Source organism: Pongo abelii, chromosome 5, assembly GCF_028885655.2.
Source record: "Pongo abelii isolate AG06213 chromosome 5, NHGRI_mPonAbe1-v2.0_pri, whole genome shotgun sequence".
Taxonomy (NCBI): Eukaryota; Metazoa; Chordata; class Mammalia; order Primates; family Hominidae; genus Pongo; species Pongo abelii.
In genome coordinates, this window is record NC_071990.2 from 95,959,097 (window position 1) to 95,980,079 (window position 20,983).

The 20,983-nt window shown below is 33.3% G+C and overlaps 1 long non-coding RNA gene across 10 annotated transcripts in view; it reads right to left on the bottom strand.

Moving 5' to 3' along the window:
* Nucleotides 1-20,983, bottom strand: part of LOC129054622 (uncharacterized) — a 406,710-nt gene that overhangs the window by 28,872 nt on the left and 356,855 nt on the right. For all 10 annotated transcript variants that reach the window (XR_010140277.1, XR_010140276.1, XR_010140273.1 and 7 more), the window contains one exon: nucleotides 3,143-3,260. This is a non-coding gene — a long non-coding RNA (uncharacterized LOC129054622). The remainder of the gene's footprint in view (nucleotides 1-3,142; nucleotides 3,261-20,983) is intronic.

Consider the following 20,983-nt stretch of genomic DNA (forward strand, 5'->3'; position numbering starts at 1 on the left):
TAATATTTATAGGACTTGCTCATAGAAGATAGTAAGAACAATTGTTGAATTATCTTCAATACAGAATCTTTTATTACTTTCCAAGACCTCTTGCCATATCTTCTGTGCAGTTGCTTACCTCAATAACCTTGAATTCCTCATTGATTCATCTCTTACCTTCATGCACAAGATACTGACCATCAGCAAGTAGTGTTTTTGAGCATTTTCACTGCCTCCATCCTGACACTCTAGTCCAAGGCAACTTTGGATTTACTTATTGACTCCCAGTTTCCACTCTTGTCCTGATAATAATATTTCCTTCATATGAGTCACTTTTTAAAAGACTAATCAGTGCTGTCACTCTCCTGCTTAGAACTCACCAAAGGCCTCTTATCATAGTCAAAATAACAGTCTATTTTCTAAACATGACTTACTGAGCCCTGTCTGATTTGGCCACAGTGTGTACTTTCTGAAACATTCCTAAACTTATTCTACAATAGCCATACTCAAACAGGAACTCCACTCTCATTTTTAATCTTTGAATTTGCTTTCTTTTTTGTGGAATACTCTTCTTTTAGACATTTACATCGTTCCCGCTATCATATCTTCTGGATGCCTGATCAGCTGGTGCTTTTGACACTTCCTTGTCCTCAACATTTCCTCTAACATTTCTCCTCTCTCATTATCCTTTTAAGTGCTTTGATAACACTTATAATTATTTGAAATTGCATGACATGTATTTGTTTATTGTCTGTCTTCTTCACTAGAATGTAAGCACCCTGAGGCTGGGGGCCTGTTGTCTCTTATTCACTACCTGGAACAGTTTTCAGCACATAGTCTATCAATAAATATGGAATAAATGGTAGAGTGATATGGCAATTGTTACATGTTTTTATCCTATGTTAATCTATTTTTTCTGATACCCAGAACTATAATTGGAAATGGTGAGGATAAGCAAGTGTAAACCCTCTATATCTGAGGTTTCTACATCTTCAGATTGAAACAAATGTGGATTTTTAAAAATCTAAAAATAAAATAAAAGTAACATACCAATAAAAGTGCACTATAGCATCTATTTACAAATTACTTATATTGTATTGCATACTGTAATCTAGATATAATTTAGAATATATGGGAGGATGTACATACGTTATATCCAAATACTGCACTGTTTTCTATAAGAAACTTGAATATCCGTGGATGTTGGTATTGGCAGGAAAAGTCTTGGAACCAATTGACACTGGATACCAAGGGACAATTATGTATAAAAAATTGTGGTAAATTCTTATTCTCCTTTTAGTTTGACTGCATAAGCACAAAGCCACAATGACAATAAAAACCAGGGAGTAACCAAGGATTAAATTTGCATATAACATCCAAGAATCCTAAGGACTAGGAAAATAATTTCTCTTTTTCCTTCCCTCCCCACATTCCCCCAACTGTTTCCATTATCTCTTGACTAGGAACATGAGCTTTTTATTAGGGCAAATTATAAGGTAGAGGTACTATTATAGAGACTCATCATAGCAAGTCCAAGCTTTTGTGTTTTAAGGGAAGAACATCTGAGGACAGAGCACTTAAGAGTAAAGATAAATGTTGAAGATTTGCAGGCCTGGCAGAATCCTCTACATAGATTTCTATGACTAATTATTTTCATAAAATATTTTATTTTATCATATTCAGAATACAAAAACTTTAGTGTTCAAAAACTTCCAAACTGCTGCTTATGAAGAAACCATATTTCCCCATCAAATGATATTTGAAGTTTAAAAAGATAAGGTTAAAATGCTATCTGTGAGTTCTAATGGCATGCCAGAGCATCAGTTATTTATCTTTAATGATATTCCTGGAAGGACTAAAATGGCTAGTACCACTTTGTATCAGAAATTCTAAATAAGAAAAAATATAGAATAGTGAGATGTGTAGAGTAGTAAAATACATTGAAGTGAATTACTGCACACACATATACGCATAATATAAACTTACTATGGTCTTGTACACTTATTTTTAGCATTACTAAATCACAGACCAAAAATAATAAATAAATAAATAAATAAATAAATAAATCTTTAATTACAAGAATATGTGCATGATGTCTAATTCCACTTCATGTAAGAACCATTAGAATATTAAAAGGTCATCCTTGAATGTATTTTCATCATACTAATCATAGAAACTGTAACAGCATCATATTGTAGGTAACAGATGAGTTCATCCCTAAGGCTAAATTCTGGTGAGTTGTGACTTTTTGACTGAAATATAAAGGTCGTGTCTATGAGCTGAAACTCCAGTCATCCACAGTTTGTGTCATATTAAGATTGAATAGTAGAGGAGTAACAGAATGCTAACTTCCATGCTCAATCACTGATTGCACAGGTAATGATAGCCCATCACATGTACATAGTGAATTAAAGAATCTTCGGCACTAAATTACGAACAATTTAAAAATATAATGGAAGTAATAGTGCACTTGCCATGTCAATACATACCAAATTGGAACTTGCTATAGTTTGAATGTATCCCCCAGGAGTTCATGTGTTAGCAGCTTAATGCCTCTCCTATCCTAAACGAGGGTCTGCTTTCATAAATGAATTAATATTGCTATCACAGGAGTATATTCATTATTGCAGGAGTGACTTTGTTATAAAAGTGAGCTTTCTCTGGATCTCTTACTCTTATCCCCTTACCTTGTGATGCTCTTTACCATGTTGTGATGCACTAAGAAGGTCCTCTCCAGATGCCACTGTCATGTTTTTGAAATTCCCCACCTCTAGAACCATGCACTAAATAAACTTTTCTTTATAAATTACCCAGCCTCTGATATTCTGTTAAAGCAACAGAAAATGAACTGACAGTTCCCAATTTTCTGAATTTTGGTGATTCAGAATTTTCTGAATCTCTTCCTGCTCCTGCTATGAGATTCTAAGATTTCAAAAACCAGGTTAAAAATGAGAAATGTTCTAAGCTTGGGAGGAAATAAATAAAGCATAAGACTAAAACTGGGCTGGGCACAGTGGCTCATGCCTGTAATCCCAGCACTTTGGGAGGCCAAGGCAGGAGGATTGCTTGAGGTCAGGAGTTTGAGACCAACTTGGTCAACATAGCAAGACCCTATCCTTAGGAAAGAAACTAAAAACAACCAACCAAGTATGGTGGCACATACCTATAGTCCTAGTTACTTGGGAGGCTGAGGCAGGAGGACTGCTTGAGCCTAGGAGTTTGATGCTGCAGTGAGCAATAATCACACCACTGTGCTCCAGCCTGGGTAACAGAGGGAGCCCCTGTAAAAATAAGCAAATAAATACATAAATACATAAATAAATATTAAAAGGGACTAGAAAATCTAATATCCTCATACATTAAAGTATAAAAATAAATATTATAATTTCAGGATGTAATTCACATGACCCCATTCTAAAGGTTGTGAGAAATAAATTTTTTGGCACAATATCTATGTTTAGAATTTTACATCTTACAATAAACATGAATATGGAAAAGACATAAAGTTACAGAATAAAAGTGTTAAATAATTACATATACAGACACATGATACCTTAAAGTCAGAAGAAAAGAAAATTAAGGAACGGTAAAAAATTAGTAAAATCATTATTTTTGAATTGAAGGATAATTATTCAATTAGCAATTAGACTTGTTTTATCTGAATAACCCAAAAATAATGGATGGTGAATTTAAAAAATCATGCCCTTGAGGAAAAAAAAGAGCATACTTTATTTTATGTTAAAAGTTGCATAAATGTGTGTAGACTTTTGACAATATAACTGACCAAGTTAATGCTTTGAGAATCTAACCACTGAATGATAGAAATAAAAAAGTTCTTACAAATCATAACTTTAATTCTATAATTATTCTGTATTCATTTCAGGTACTTTAACACACATCGCTTACAAAAATATTACTTAAAATAACTTCTCATGAAAATGTGTTTCCTGATCTCATCATTGAGGCCTTCAACGTGGCACTATTCACAATAGCAAAGACTTGGAACCAATCCAAATGTCCAACAATGATAGACTGGATTAAGAAAATGTGGCACATATACACCATGGAATACTATGCAGCCATAAAAAATGATGAGTTCATGTCCTTTGTAGGGACATGGATGAAGCTGGAAACCATAATTCTCAGCAAACTATTGCAAGGACAAAAAACCAAACACCCACCGCATGTTCTCACTCATAGGTGGGAATTGAACAATGAGAACACATGGACACAGGAAGGGGAACATCACACACTGGGGCCTGTTGTGGGGTGGGGGAGGGGGGAGGGATAGCATTAGGAGATATACCTAATGCTAAACGACGAGTTACTGGGTGCAGCACACAAACATGGCACATGTATACATATGTAACAAACCTGCACGTTGTTTGCATGTACCCTAAAACTTAAAGTATAATAACATAAAAAAAGAAGAGAGAGACTTTTGAGATATTTGAATCTTACCTGGTTGGGAGACATAGTTTCTTAGATTTAAAAAAAAAAAAAAAGACACTTAGTATTTTTACATACTTCTGGTAGTTAGCAAGGCATATTTTCTCTCATCAATTGGATCAGTATCCATTATTTATTAGTAATTGTGAGTTCTGGTGCCTTTTCAGGGGAATTATATATGGTTGTTGGACATGGAAAGAAACACAGAATATCATAAAATATTTCTATTACAGAAGCCTGTTATTCTTTCTGGATGTGAGTGAAATACTCAATACTCAATTTTATTTGGTCAGAATGACTATGTGCATCAAATCTAGGCTTAAAGTGTCTCAACACTATCAAAACTTTTAAATGTAAACAGTGCATTCAATCTTAGAGGATATGTCTCCCACAAGGCAAGATTTAGTTGTCTATGTGCATATGTGCTGGGGTTAGGCAGCAGAAGATACAGAAAGCTCTAAGATTAACTTTTTAAATTTCCTTTGTTATTTTCAATGCTTTTTCTGAATTTATACTTATTTGACTTCATTAAAAATGAGTGATACTTCAGGTTATTGACATTTACCGAAATTAACTTTAAAATCTCTTTTGTATCTTATATTTTTGTTGCTACAAAAAATATATTCAAATTATTCAATGACCTTTACTGAAAAGGAATATATTTTTGTATATGGTCATTTACTAAAGAGTTTTCCTTAGGTTTTATCAACCAACAATGCTAGCCCTTTGAATCGTGGAGGTCTTCTTTTTCTTTTCACCCATAACACACTGGCAGTGTCTATCACCTCTGGCAGACAGCTTACAAAGCCAGAAGAAGGATTTCCAGTCTACTCCTGGCCTCCAACTGCTATTTCTCTTCCATTTCCATGGTAATGGAAATCAGATATATAAAATAATAATACAAAAGAAATGCTTTTACTTGAGAATTTACCAAGCTTTTGTCAAGCTTTTGATTGTCTTTATTAAAATACGATGTTTATTTTCAAGTTAAGTAATCAAATATTTAGTAGTTGTTTCTTGAAATTTTATTTTTATTCCAGAATCCAAGTATTTAGGAGAGAATATAGTCCTTTGAAAGGAAAAAAAGTGACGTTGACATAACTCAGCCTATAATCTGTGTTTGCCTTATGATACCCAAGACAGCCAAATAGTGTCCTACTGGTTCCCAGTGAGGCTCTAGCCCCACAAAGAAGACACCATTTGCCTTGTTTGGGGTTGGTTTGGAGTTGGTAGGGGATGGAGTATTGCTTCTGGAACTGGTGGAGCTGCTGAATAAAATGAAAGAAAGAATCTAATTTCTATTCAAATTGTGTCCAGAGTACAAAGTGATGCTTGAAACATCACAGTGACAATTTTGGAAGCAAATGGATGACGCCAGCTTGATTCTGTAGAGCTGCTCATGTTATCCCTTCTCAGTAGTTAGAGCCTGTTGTCATGGGCTGCTATTCTTTTATCACACCTAAGCTCCCAAAGATGGATATCAGCTTTAATGTATGCTATCTCTTTTTTTTTAACTATCACTTCTGAGAATTAATTACTTCATTTTGTTTCCTTCATGCTATGTTATATCAAACATCTTCCATTCTTCTAGAATAATTCATGGCTTTGCTACTTTGGGCAAGTAGACAGAGATGTTTTGAGACCAATTCTGTATTCCTGTGAATAGTATCATTGCCTCACTAAAATCTGTGATGATGGTCACAATGTGATATGGAGCCACAGCTCAAAACTAAGATGCTGGTTACAGTTATCTTCTTGTTTTTTCTCTTTCAATGGAAAAACATCTACTTTTTACATTTTTATAGAATAAACAGAGCTATAACGTGGTTTTTTGACCATTTGCATAGTTTATTTGAAATGCTACATACCCAGATGCATGTTTTATTGACTTTGTATTTATTACAACCCTCTAAACCTCACACATAATGCATCCCACATAGATATGTCTTTGAAACAGGAATACATTATGTAACAGGTCTACACTCCTCTCTGGCTCCCATGATCAGAACAACATTAAAGTAACTTAGGCATTTTTCATCACATTTTATTTAAGTTCAATTCATGTCTGTTGAGGTATTTTTCCCGTTTTCTGATATTTCCTGGCACTTAGAGATCTCATGGCTGCAGAAAAGAATACACAAGTGAAAGCAGAATGGTGAAGAGCATGAGATGTGAACTTCTTGAACTCAAGTTCTAACACCCTCACTTCTTTGCTGTGAAAAATTGGTGAGGTTGTTAATAAATCTCACTAGCAGCCAGGCGCGGTGGCTCACGCCTGTAATCCCAGCACTTCGGGAGGCTAAGGCGGGCGGATCACGAGGTCTAGAGATGGAGACCATCCTGGCTAACATGGTGAAACCCCGTCTCTACTAAAAATACAAAAAATTAGCCAGGCGTGGTGGCGGGCGCCTGTAGTCCCAGCTACTCGGGAGGCTGAGGCAGGAGAATGGCATGAACCCGGGAGGCGGAGCTTGCAGTGAGTGGAGATCGTGCCACGGCACTTCAGCCTGGGCGACAGAGCAAGACTCCGTCTCAAATAAATAAATAAATAAACAAATAAATCTCACTAGCCCTTAGTTTTCCAATCTATCAAATAGGAACAATAGTTATAAATAGTTAAATAATGTGATTGATGTGAAGATTAAATATAACTGGTGCACAATAAACATGGAAACATGTTTTAAAATTGCATAAATTAAACAAAAAGGTAACAAAAAGGAAAGAAAGTAGAATAACCATTTAAGTACTGTCCAATTGCAATTATTTTTTACAGTAAAAAAGGGTGCTGAAATAAGAAAAATATATAATATTTGAAATATTTATGTATTTGATAAATTGTTATACTGTTTTGATTGATAAATGTTCTATTATTTTGATGAGTGTATAAAATAGCTCAACTCAAAAATTACTTTGAAAATCATAAAAATTAAAAGTATAATTATATATAGTAAAATTAATTTTAAAATTTGCATTGATTTTAAAATAACATAAATACAATAATGATGTTTGGCACAGAATCATACATTTAATCAGATCAGCGTCATCGTTTCTGTCCATAGCAAGCAAGGTATCTTGCAGTCCACCGCTCAGGCTTGAGCACCAACTAATACAATGAGTAGCATTGGACAGCAGCACAACCCCAAACCACAAGGAAATAGCTGTCTCTGTTGACTTTGGTCCTAGTGTGCTTGATAATATCGCCATATTCCCTGCATGATATTCTTAAAATTTTTTGAAGGGAAAATGTTAGTTATACTGTTAGAAAGCGTTGAGAGAGATATTATATTTCTAATTATCTTTCAAATTTAACCACATGTGTCTCCTACTGCTAGCTGAGTTTATATGGAACTTCAATGTACAATCGACCCTTGAACAATGTGGGGATTAGGGGTTCTGACACCCTGCTCAGTCAAAAATTTGTATACAACCTTTGAGTATCCAAAAGCTTAAGCTGACTGAGTACCCAATAGCTTACTGTAGACCAGAAACCTTACCAATGACATAGCCAGTCAATTAACATACATTTTTAAGTTTTATGTGTTATATGTTGTATTCCTAAAATAAAGTTAGCTAGATAAAAGAAGATGTTACTAAGAAAATCATAAGAAAAATATATTTAGTATGTATTAAGTGGAAATGGATCATCATAGAGGTCTTTGTTTTCACATTGAATAATAGCCTGAGAAAAGAAAGATGAGGAGGATGATGGTGGACAAAAAACCAAACACCACATGTTCTCACTCATAGGTGGGAATTGAACAATGAGAACACATGGACACAGGAAGGGGAACATCACACACCAGGACCTGTTGTGAGGTGGGGGGAGGAGGGAGGGATAGCATTAGGAGATATACCTAATGTAAATGACGAGTTAATGGGTGCAGCACACCAACATGGCACATGTATACATATGTAACAAACCTGCACATTGTGCACATGTACCCTAAAACTTAAAGCATAAAAAAAAAAAGATAAGGAGGGATTGTCTCAAGGATAGCAGAGGGGGAAGAGGTAGAGGAGGTGGGAGGGTAGGCTGGAGAGGAAGGCACATTTGCTGTAACTTTACAGAAATATATCATTATTTCTGCCTTTTTGCTTTTTTTGTTGCTCTAAAAATATTTCTATATAGTGCCTATTCTTCTTCCACTGTTTGCTTTAGTTTTATTGCCCATATCACAGAAGGATCCATTTTGTAAAAGAAGTAAAAAAAAAAAAAAGCAATCTTGAGTAATCTGAATCTCTCTGCCAGATTGTCTAATGTCATTTCTTTTCTGGCACTGCTGCTTCTCCATCTTCTGCCTCATCATCTGGCACTGGTTTGGAAGCACTCATCTCTACCATGTTGTGGTCTGTTAATTCCTCTGCTGTGCTGTCTATTTGCTCTTGAATTTATCCAAGATCTGTATCTTGACACTTCGTCTCCCACATTTTTTTTTGCCATATCCACAATCTTTTTCATGATTTCCTTGATTGGCTCTGTCATAAATCCTCTGAAATTATGTGTAACATCTGGACGGAGTTTTCTCCAACAGAAATTGTTGTTTGCAGCTTGATGACTTTAATGGCTTTTTCTGTAAAAATGATGGGATCTTCAATAATTTAATCTTTCCAGACTTTCATGATGTTCTATGAGGGTGCACTTCCATAGCATTGGCAATCTTTTTCATAGAGTACTTTTTAATGAAACTTATAGATCCTTATGACCCCGATCTAGAGGTTGAGTTAGAAATGTTGTGTTTCAGTACAAGACAACTACCCCTTTCATGTTGAATTCACTGAGCTCTGGGTGGCCAAGGACATTGTCCCATTACCTGCATGTTGCGCAGATGTACAATAGAGCCTAAAGTTTAATAATAATAATAATAATAATAATAATAATAATAATAAATAAAATAAAAATAAAAAGACAAATTTTTAGAAAGCTTTAAAAATAATAATAATTATCAAAACCAGAAATTATTATAATTATACCTCGAGATATGAGATATGAATATCAGATTAAGAGAAAACAAAAATGAATTTAAATTTTTAAAGAGTAAATAAAGAGTAGGAGACTAGAAGCATGATGTGGCATATTTGAAAAATAACTAAATAGAATAACTGCAAATAAAGTTTCTTTTTCAAAAAAAAAAAAAGAATAAAGAGGGGCATCATAAAAATTTCAGAATAAGTTTACCTACAAATAAACTTTGTTGAAATTTTGATTAAAAAAAAAAAAAAAAAAGAACTTTAAAAGACAATCCCTTCCCAACGTGGTTCTTCCTGACTTCAGGGACAAAGCATCAATGGACCATTCTAGAAAAAAGATTCTTGTTGTACAGGCCTTTTTGTTGTATAACCAAAATACTGGCCGCTGGTGTTTATTCTTTCCCTTCAAGGCTCAGAGTTTAGCAGATTTATAGATAAGGGCAGTCCTAATAATAAACCCAATTGCATCTGTGCAGAACAGAAAAGATAGCCTCTCCCTTAATTTCTGGTGTTTGCTTATCTGTCTTACTCATAAGTGTCCTTTGTGACATTGTTTTCCAGAATCAGGCACTTTCATCTGCATTAAAAACCTGTTCAGGCAGATATTCTTTCACCTCAATAATTTTTTTAATGGCATCTGGGAACCTTCCCCTTTGTATACAGAAACTGTTATCTTGACATTTTTAAAGCCAAACCTCTTTCTAAAATTATCAAACTATCCTTTGCTGGAATTAATTTCTTCAACTTTAGATCTTTCACCTTCCTTTTGTTTTAAGTTCTCAAATAATGAATTTGTTTTTTCCAAAATCATATTAGTGTCTATAGGTATGTCTTTCTTATAGCAATCTATACCCACATAAGCTGCATTTTAACGTGAGATTAAAAGATATTCCAAAAACAGTGCAATGTCATGCCTGCTGCGCTGCAGTGACAGCTTGATGAGTTTCCTTTTTTTGGTTTTTGGGTTTTTTGTTTGTTTGTTTTTAACAATGGTTCTTACGTTGGATTCATTTATCTTGAAATGGTAGGCAACCACAGCTAGAGACCTCAATCTAAGGTACATGTCAAGCAATTCAACTTTTTCTTGTAATGTGATGACTTTTCTCAGCTTGGGAGCACTCCCAGCATCACCAGTGCCATTTTGTTTGGGTTGCATGGTATTATTAAAGGCTTAAGATATTACACTAAATATCATAAAAAAATAAGCAAGAGCGCAAGATACTTTTTACTGTGATATGCAATTTACTAGAGAGATGAACTGCTCATGAAGAAATGATTAGCGTTACATTTGCAATATTTGCGCTTACCACAATAGTAACAGGAGGTGACTACAAAATTATTACATTAGTACAGTGTGTATTACCATTAATTTTATGCAGTTTTGATTTAATATTGCATCTTTAAGTTTTTTACTTTTCTCTTGACTGTGAATAATATCAGATATTTCCTGTAACTGTGCACATAAGTTTTAATAAATTTTAACTTTATAATACATTTTTGTATATTTTATGCAGTAAATGATAAAAATAGACTAGCATCCGCATATATTTTATGCATTCATGGCATCCTAACTTTTTCTTTTATATATACATATTTCTAGCCTGCCCAGTTTGTCTGTAAAGTTTTTTCAAATTGTAACAAACTGTCAAAGAAGGTCCATAAAATTGGACCTGCGCAATTCAAGCACATGTTGTTCAAGTGTCAACTGTAAGTGCTTTTATGCAACTTTTAGCTTTTATGTTTTGCTAAGAAATTAACAATTTGGGCAAATGCTAAACCAGTTAAGACACTGGGACAACAATTTGGCTAGTTCTGTTCCAGAAAATTTCTGTTATCACCTAGGAATATGACACTGAAAAACTGTTAGCGTCATTGTTTTGACTTTTTAAATTTAAGTTACTGCAGAATCAACAATGTAATAATATTATCTAGTTTTAAAAGTCCCTGACAATCAACTTGTTTCTGTGTTGGGATGACAATATGCAATCCATTGTATATTTTTCCCTAACTACTCACATGATTACATACACTTTCTACATGAAAACAAATGTAAGAACAAATATAGAATTAAAATATAACATTATTTTTCAACATGAAGAACATTATAATAAACTGGCCTTTATCTAACAGGTGGTAATTAGATGTTAAATACAATAATTAACCTAATCCAGGATGAACCTAGGAGCATTTAGACATTACCTTGCTGTCAAGAGTTAGTATCAGTTTCTGAAGAGGAGTAAATTCTCTCTATTGCTATTACTCTCTCTTTATTTGAATTTCAGTTTTGAGTTAGTTTTATGAATATTTCCTTTTTCTATCCCTTTGCCTTAAAACTATCCATAATTTTTGTATTAATTAAGTAAATAGTAGACAAATTGGCCTTTTGAATAATTCATTATAAAGACTATAGGTAGAAAACATAAAATAAAATTGGTAACATTTACTATTGAATAATATTAATGATAAAAATAAAATCTCAATGCCAGGTTTAGTGAAGTAAAACTGGACTTGGAGAAATGGGAGTCTGTAGACAAAAATACGGAAAAGCAACTCAGACCCATACTGTTATACTCACCGGGCCAATAATCAGGATAATTTAATGCATAACAAAGGCTGATTAATAATTTAAAGCTCATCTGAAAATAAGTGAAAAAATAATTTACTCTCATTCAAAAAAACTTAGAAAATGAAAAAGGAAATTTAAAAATTCCAAAATTATTTATCTTTATTTTATTAATTCAGTAATTAAATTGGCTTTAGGGTTGTCCAGCCAATTATTTCTGAAAACAAGTACATCAATATTTGTATAATTCTAATTAATTGCTTGTAATAAAAATTTATTGATGTCAAAATAGCAGGATAAATGTGGTCAAATTGAAATTGCCTCTATAGTTTTAGAAGATCATGTCTTTAGAGAACTAGGAAAGACCTTCTCAAATATATTGCTTTTCCAAGAGAATAAAACCATTTTTACAAATGCTTTAGTTACTAACTTACCAACATTAAACCCCAGGACAGAAGATGCAAGAAAGCAGGACTCCTGAAGCAATGGACCGAGCCCAGGGATATAATTGAATATAGAGATTCCTGGGGTCTTGTTTTGAAAAAACTTGAAATACACATAGGAAGAAAGGCACAAAAATAAATGTTCACTTGTCTCTGCATAAAAAACCCAAAAAAACAAAAACAACAACAACAACAACAAATTTTAGAAGTTTTTATTTTTATCTGAAAGAGCTCAAGTACAAAACATTATAAATATGTATGTATTTGTGTGTATACATGTGTGTACATATATAATGATTATATATACATTATGAAGCAGAAAAGTAATATTGCAAACAGTAATGTCTATCCCACAAAGTAAGATATTGAGTATGATCTTCAAATCCTGTGCGCTCCTCAGTGACTACATGAACCTTTCTCACAACTCCATCCTCAGTCTTTGGTTAAATGTGTTTCTCATCATCATCTTATCATGTCTGGTATGTATTAGCAATATAATTTAGGTCTATCTGCTTTTTTAAGATCGTAAAAGTACAATAATGATTTCTTTATTCTCCTTTCACTTGATTTTTAATCTAAACATTGTCTTCTGAGATTTGTTCGTGTTTATTGGAGTATTTTATTTTCACTCTTGCATACTTTAATTTTATATAAGAATCTGCCAATTTTTTATACATTCTATTGAGAATGGGTATTTGTGTGGTTTCTATTTTTTTCCCCCTATTATAGATAGTACTTCCATGTACAGTCTTTTATAAATCTCCAGGAGCAAGTGTGCAAGAGTATCTCTAGGCTACAAACTAAGTAATGGATTATTGAGTTCAGGGTATGAACATTTTTCATTCTAATCTATAATGCTGATCCTTTGTCAAAGTAATATTCAACTATTTGTGAATATTTGGCTGCTTCATATCTCACTGATGACTGATATTATCAGACTTCTTTAATCTTGCCAATCTGCGAAGATGAAAAATAAGTCATTGCGGTTTTACTGTGTATTTGCATGATTATGAAAGAGTTTGAATACATATTTATACTTATTGAACACTCCTGTCTTCATTCAATTGCTTGTTTTGTTCGTATTACTTTATAGGAGACCTTTATAAATTCTAGATATTAATCCATTGTCAACAATATTGTAAAGGTGAATATGTTTTGCAAAGTGTGTTCCAAGTGAAAATTTTCCTTCTAATACCTGCAAGAATTACTCATGAATAGTAGTTATGTACTTATGTTCAATGTAATCAAATGTATTCTTATTTTAAAAATAGATTTTCTATTTTATATATCTTACTTAAATACCTTTTCTACCATGAGGTCAAAAAAATTATTTACAGTATTTTCTTCTAACATTCCATAAGTTTCCTTTTATATTGAATTTTCTATCTTTATGAAATAGATAGTACCCTATGGTATAGGATAGAAATAGGCAGATATATGATATATAGACACACACACACACACACACACACATACACGTATATATATATATATATATATATATCCTCATGGAAAAAATATTGCTCATTGATTTTTATCTAAAATGATGGTTCTGTCATGTATCTATCAGGTTACCTATATTTTACTCATAAATAATAGAACCTAAATAAAGCACTTGGAAAGGTTATTTTTATTTTTAATTATATTTTTCAAGGTTCTTTCAAAGGAATACTACTAAAATAAATCTATTAAAATATATAGACCCTTGTGTTTTTCATTTAATGTGTGATCTAAACATTTTCTCACGTTTTTACTCAATCTTTCTCTCTCTCTCTCTCTCTCTCTCTCTCTCTCTCTACAGAGGCTCACTCTGTCATCCAGGCTGGAGTGCAGCAATGCGATCTTGGCTCACTGCAACCTCGGCCTCCCAAATTCAAGAGATTCTCCTGCCCCAGCCTCCTGAGTATCTGGGATTATAGGCACACTCCACCACGCCCAGCTAATTTACATCACGCCCAGCTAATTTTTGTATTTTAGTAGAGACAAGGTTTCACCATATTGGCCAGGCTGGTCTCAAACTCCTGACCTCAAGTGATCCACCTGCCTCGGCCTCCCAAAGTGCTGGGATTACAGGCGTGAGCCACCATGCCCAGCCCAATCTTACCAAATATTATTTTTATGAAGCCCAAGAGTCTTACTTTCATATCACTGTGTTATGATCTGAACATGTGTGTCTATTCCCAATTCGTGTTGAAGCCTTTATCCCCAGTGTGGCAGTATTCAGAGATGAAGCTTCAAAGGACGTAATTAAGGTTAACTGAGGTAATTAGGATGGTGCTCTGAACAGATAGGATTAGTGTCTTTATAAGAAAAGGAGGAGACAATCTCTCTCAACATCCTATGAGGACAGAGCAAGAAGGCAGCCATCTGCAAGCCAGGAAGAGAGCCCTCCAAGGAATCAAATTGGCCAGCACCTTGATCTTGGACTTCCCAGATCCTAGAACTATGAGAAATAAATTTCTGTTACTTAAGTCACACAGTAAGTAATATTTTGTTATGGAAACCCATGCAGAAGAATACATACAGTTTTAGCACTATTTTAGATGTTTTTAAGCACTTTAATGTAATAGATACCACTACATAGACTGCACCAGAGTAGAGATGTATTTCAGATCTTTGAATTACTTTTTATAATAAATCCCCAGGAAAAAGTTTAGTAAATCAAGGGGATAAGCATCTTTACAGTTTTCAGGAAAAAAAAATGTTTTGCCATATTGTTTTCCCAAATAATTATATCATTATACATATGTTAGCAATACTGGAGCATATCAATTGCACAGATAAAATTCAGAGGCTTTGTTATAGCTCTATTTTAATATTAAAATGAGACTGGTATGATGGTACCTCATGAATACTTTGATTTTCAATTTAGTACCATATTCTTTATGTTCAGTTGTTCTTTAATTACATAGACTAATTTTGTGACTCTTAGTCAAAGAAAATTACATTTGACTCAAATAATTAATTCTGTGTATGTACATTTGATCAGTCATAAGAATATGTTTGCAATTTACTTGTCAACAAATTATATACCCTTATATATACAAAAACAAATTCAAGGAAATAAGTTCACCCAATCACTACCTAATGGCAGAAAAACATAAGAAGACAAAGGCTATATTTTAAAGCACATATACATGTAAAAAAGTAATTATTGTACTTACGTACACTATAGATATGTATCTATGTATGCATGTGTCATATATACACATATTCACACTTACAAATATACCATTAATAACTAAAATCTATAGAAATTGATGGCTTCAGTGCACTATTTTAGAAGAGAATCTTGAACCTTACATACAAACATAAAACACCTTACATACAAACACACAATATTTGAAACTAATAGCCAATTGATTACTTCAATAGGCATTTGGCTTCTTTTTGGTACTTAAGAGACATTTTCTGAAATATGGCTTTTAAGCTTTCAATTTGTAGGTTTCTGAATTAGGACACATGAATCACAAAGAGCCAAATTACTGCAAAGCAGTGGCATTTACATTTTTTCCACTCACCTTATTTCTCCTGGGAGCAAAATAAGCTGCTGCTATTTGCTCAGAATTGGTGGCCATGATCAGACTGACTGTCAGAGAGCCCTGTCTCTCTCACTAATTTCAAGCTCTATTGAACAGTGCTGCTGTGACAGAACCAGTGTGCAACATTTATTAGCATCCCTGGCACAACTTGGGGAAAATCTTAAACAAACTTGTGGATGTTGCTAATATAGGGAAAATACTGGCAATTTTTCCTTTCTTTCTTTCTTTCTTTTTTTTTTATTTTTGCCTGTTTGGGGTTTGTTTAATAAACATCACCATGGTAGAGTGTATTGCTATAAATAATATCAACAACCAACTGGTATTATAAAACAAAATACAGATGGTATATTATTCCATAAATAGAAGAAATAAACTAACAGAAATCATGCACCACTAAACTTGCCTAAGAGACAAGAAATGTTCTTTCTGAAGCTACTTTCACAATCTTCCCTTTGAGATATCTTTCATGTACTCATTTATTCCAATACAGAAAAAAAGTCTAAATGCAATCTTGCCACTTCCTCACCTGGAATTCCCTCTTTAGTTTTGTGTAATCATCTGGTCTATAAATCTCTACCTGTATTAATGTGGTTTTTATGAGTTTACCAATGACTTCCTAGGTACTATATTCAAATGACATTTCTGTCCATTTTGCCTTTAACTTTTTCCCTAATGTGTATTTTTTACTATGCTATTCCTGAAATATATGTATACTTTGCCTAATGTCACTTTTTGTGTGGCTTTTCCTTCTCAGATTCTATGAGTTTCTCTTCAGTCCACTGGGTAAATTAAAAAATTCATAGGTTTCTTTCTTGTAGTTTTTTTTCTTCTTGGACTTTATATTATCCTCCTAGTAATCTCACCTCTCTTTATGGGTTTAACTACCACCTGGATTAACTCACATGTGTTTATTTGTCCTGTACTGCCCATTTGACAGCATAAGCTATAGTTTTACTTGCTGTTTAACCTCTCCACCTATACACTAACAGATATCTCAAACTCAATATGTTTTGGAAATCTGTTTGACATATATACAAAACCTGAACAAAGGCATACTCTCTGACTCAGAATTCCATAACCCTGTCCAGCCTCCATGGAAATGTATGCAAAGGGACACCAAAAGCCATATATGAGACTGTTCATAGTATCATTATTAATAATTACTCCTAACTGATAAATCCCAGACAACAATAGAATAAATACATAAATTGAGGTGAATTAATAAAATGGAATACTGCACAACATTTCAAACCATTGCTCAGCATAACAATATCAATTAATCTTGCAAACCAAATTCTGAGTGAAATGAAGCTAGAATAAAAATGTGCATATTATTTTATTTCTAGAAAGTTCAAAAATAGAAAAAACTAAACTTTTATGTTAGTGGACAGGATTTTTTATATCTTTGAGGAAAAATGTAGGTGGTTGGGAGAATAACCAGTTTTTGTTTTTATTGTGTGGTTGCAATGCTCACCATTCTTTGTCTTGATGTGGGTCTTGGTTCCGTGTACACTCATGTGGTGAAAACTGATCAAGCTATACAATTATGAATTCTGCACTCCTTTATCAGTCATAGTTCATGAAATTATTTACTAACACCACTTTACAAATGATAAAAATTACCTCTTGATGCTAGCACATGAATAATTTTGGAAGTACATTTTATCATGACACTGTCCTGCATAGAATCCTTCCGTTTTTCCATTGACCATAGGTTGAAACACAAGTTTCTGAGTATAGAATAAAAGATCTTTCATAACCTAGTTTCTGCCTAGATCTAGCCTCATCTTTTCCTCTATTTTCATCACATGAAATCATTTTTATAATATTATTTCTTTATTATTAATTTTCCTTGTTTATTGTTTTAAATTCCTTTTTAATTTTTATGTTTAAATGCTCAAATTTAATTCTATGTAGCCTATCTTGACTTTATGAGGCAGTGAAGAATTTTCTCCTACATAATCTTATATCATTCTTTGTGCACCTTTCTTGCAGCATCCATTCCAGTCTTTTTTATATAGAAGTAATAGGGAATTAGATAGCAGTCAGACAATGGAGGGCAAAATTTTGATATATTAAAAATATACCTCAAAAAATCGGAAACAATATTTTGCAAGATTTTACTGACTGCATTATTTATTACCTATTTCAAAATTGGGAAAAAAATAATGCAAGCTCTCAAGATATTGGAATAAATATTGATTCAAGGTTTTCTGATACTGTGAATCATTCACCTGCAATTTAAAGTTTTTATCTACAGCCTGAAGTATAAGTTGAGTAGTAAAAACTAAACAAAAGGTGCAATAAAATGCACCCAAGCAACTATCCAGAAGCGCATTGAATATGGTAATAAGCATATATTCTGAAATATAGTTATATACATATATATATATACATATCATCATGTGTAACTAAAAATATAAACATAGTCTCATAAAATTATCCAATTATATTTTTCCACTACAATTAATCTCTAGGTTTACTTCTGTGTAGATTATAAACACTTTATTAAACAAAGTGCAAAGCAAAGGAGAAGTTTTTCCATTTTTCTCATGGAATTAAAAAATGTTCACATATAATTATTATTTATACTATTCTCTTTGATTTAACAATCAATTCTGTGACTTTAGAGTACCTTAAACAGGCACATTAATTTATATTCGCAAAATGTATTCAAATGTTTCAATTTGTCTTATAGGTAGATTCAATCCTTGTTCTGCCACTTTCTCATATGTGTCATTGAGGAAAATATATGTAATCTGTAAAATTGGAATCACAATGTCTATCTCAGAACTGCTCTGAGATTTAGAGATAAATATTTAAAATATTTAATACTATGCAAACTGGAAAATCCATAAATGCTATATATTATGATTTCTAGTAAAATGAAGTTGACTAGATTGAGTTATAAAATTTAATGAAGCTGCTAAATTTGGAATTCAACTATAACAATTATTTAGCTACTAATAATTAGCATCTGTATAGTAGACTCTAATCCTCTTTATTGACACACTAACTTCTATCTTTTCTCACTGATATTTCTCACTGATACTTTCTCACTGTTACTGAATTTCTTGCTTGCAGTTTTATATGTTTCAAGAACTTGCCTTAAAATACAGGTTACTGTTGTGTAATAAAAGAAATTGGCTGGCCTTTTCCCCCATGCCTGATTGGAACCCTTGAAACCTTTGGAATTTCCTGAGCAATAGGAATGTCTGTTATTCATGGTGGTCCTCTGGTAGCACACATGAGCTTATGCTAATGAGATGACTTATGATTGACTCCTAGATAGTTTATAATAATGAGATGACTCAGGTTGGAGATTAGTTCCAATCATGTGATTAAAGGGTTGGGGCTTTGAGCCATGCAATATCAGCCTGTCCTCTTGGGAAGGGAGGGAGCTGGAGAGTGAGTCGAACCACACAGCCAAGGATTCAATAACTCATGCCTTCATAACAAAATCCGAATAAAAGCTCTAGGAATTGAAGGTTCAGAGACCTTCCTGGTTGGTGATCCACATGGATGTGGGGGTGACAGGTCCAGAGGACAAGGGAGCTTCTAGTACCCTCCCAGGTCTTTCTCTATGAATCTCTTATTTTGCTGGCCCTGATTTGCATGTTTTATAATAAAACTGTTAACACTACTAGCACTTTCCTGAATTCCTGAATTTCCTGAGTCCTTCTAGTGACTTATTGAATTCCTGAGGGGTTAGCAGGAACTCTCAAATTTCAGACTGTTTTGTCAGAGCATAGGTGCTTGTGGCTAGTGTCTGAAGTAAGGGTAGTTCTGTGGGAAACTGTCCTTATCTGTGAAATTTCACCTAGCTGCAGATACTTAGAGTCAGAATTGCATCTCAGTGGCAAACCAAAATGCTTGGATTGGTGAAGGTTACATCAATAAAATAAATTTTTAATATGATAAATATAGTAATACACACTTGGTCTGCAGGGAGGCATCTGTCACTGAGTCCAGCTTATATCTTTGTGGAGAATTGTACACTCAGCATTGCCAACAGTTGTAATTTTAAAGGGAAAGGACAAACCCTTATTTTTATATGAAATCTCATGGTTTTTACAATTTTGTCAGATAATGTCTGGCCCTCGACAACTTGACACATTTCATTTAAAATATATTCTGGGAACTTCAGTTTGGGGCCCAACATAAAAATACCTTCAAGGTCATCATACCTGTCATTACAAGAAAAAGCTGAGAAAACTAAAAAGGCAACTATGTTTTCTGGACATATCCGAAGTCTCAGGGAAAACAGAGACATGGTAATACAGAGTCATAATCAGGATCCACCTTACTGGAATAGAGCCATAAACTGGTAAGAACACTTAAATGATAATTTTGACGAATTACTGGAGACTGAATACAGATTAGCATAAGAGTAAGAACATCCTGAAGGGGCTGCCGCCTTTGGGCTCAGCACACTTTTATGTGGTTTCTTTTCCAGGAAGCCCACCAGGTTCTCATAATGAAGTTCTAACTCTAGCAGGTAAAGAGGAAAAATAAACATGTAGGTATCCAGACAAAACATTAAAATATGTGTGGGTAAAATAGAACTACAGGGAAATAGAAAAATCCACTAATAGAGTTGGAGAGTAAAACATCACTTTTTTAGTAATTGATTGGCTGAGAAGGAAGAAATCAGAAAAAGATATAATTGATATGACAAATACATTCTGATCATTTAATTACTTGTACATGTATTTCCACTGTAATTTATCTATAGCTTTATGAATTTAATAAATGTTTAAGTGATTAGAGTATAAAAGTCTAATTGATAAGAATATAAGATATGCTAAGCAAGCAAAAGATATAAAATATTTTTTATCCTTGTTTAGTTTATCAAAACAAAGGTTTTTAAAGTTGATTAAAGGTCTGCAAAAAGCTGTCTAAATGATAGTGTTATGATGTTTCAAAAATATAACAAAATGGGCTTTTGGTAGACAAGAAGTAACAAGTGCTAAATATTCTGTGACATTTATATTTCATAAGTATAAACCTAACGCTATTAAAACACATTCATCATTCAA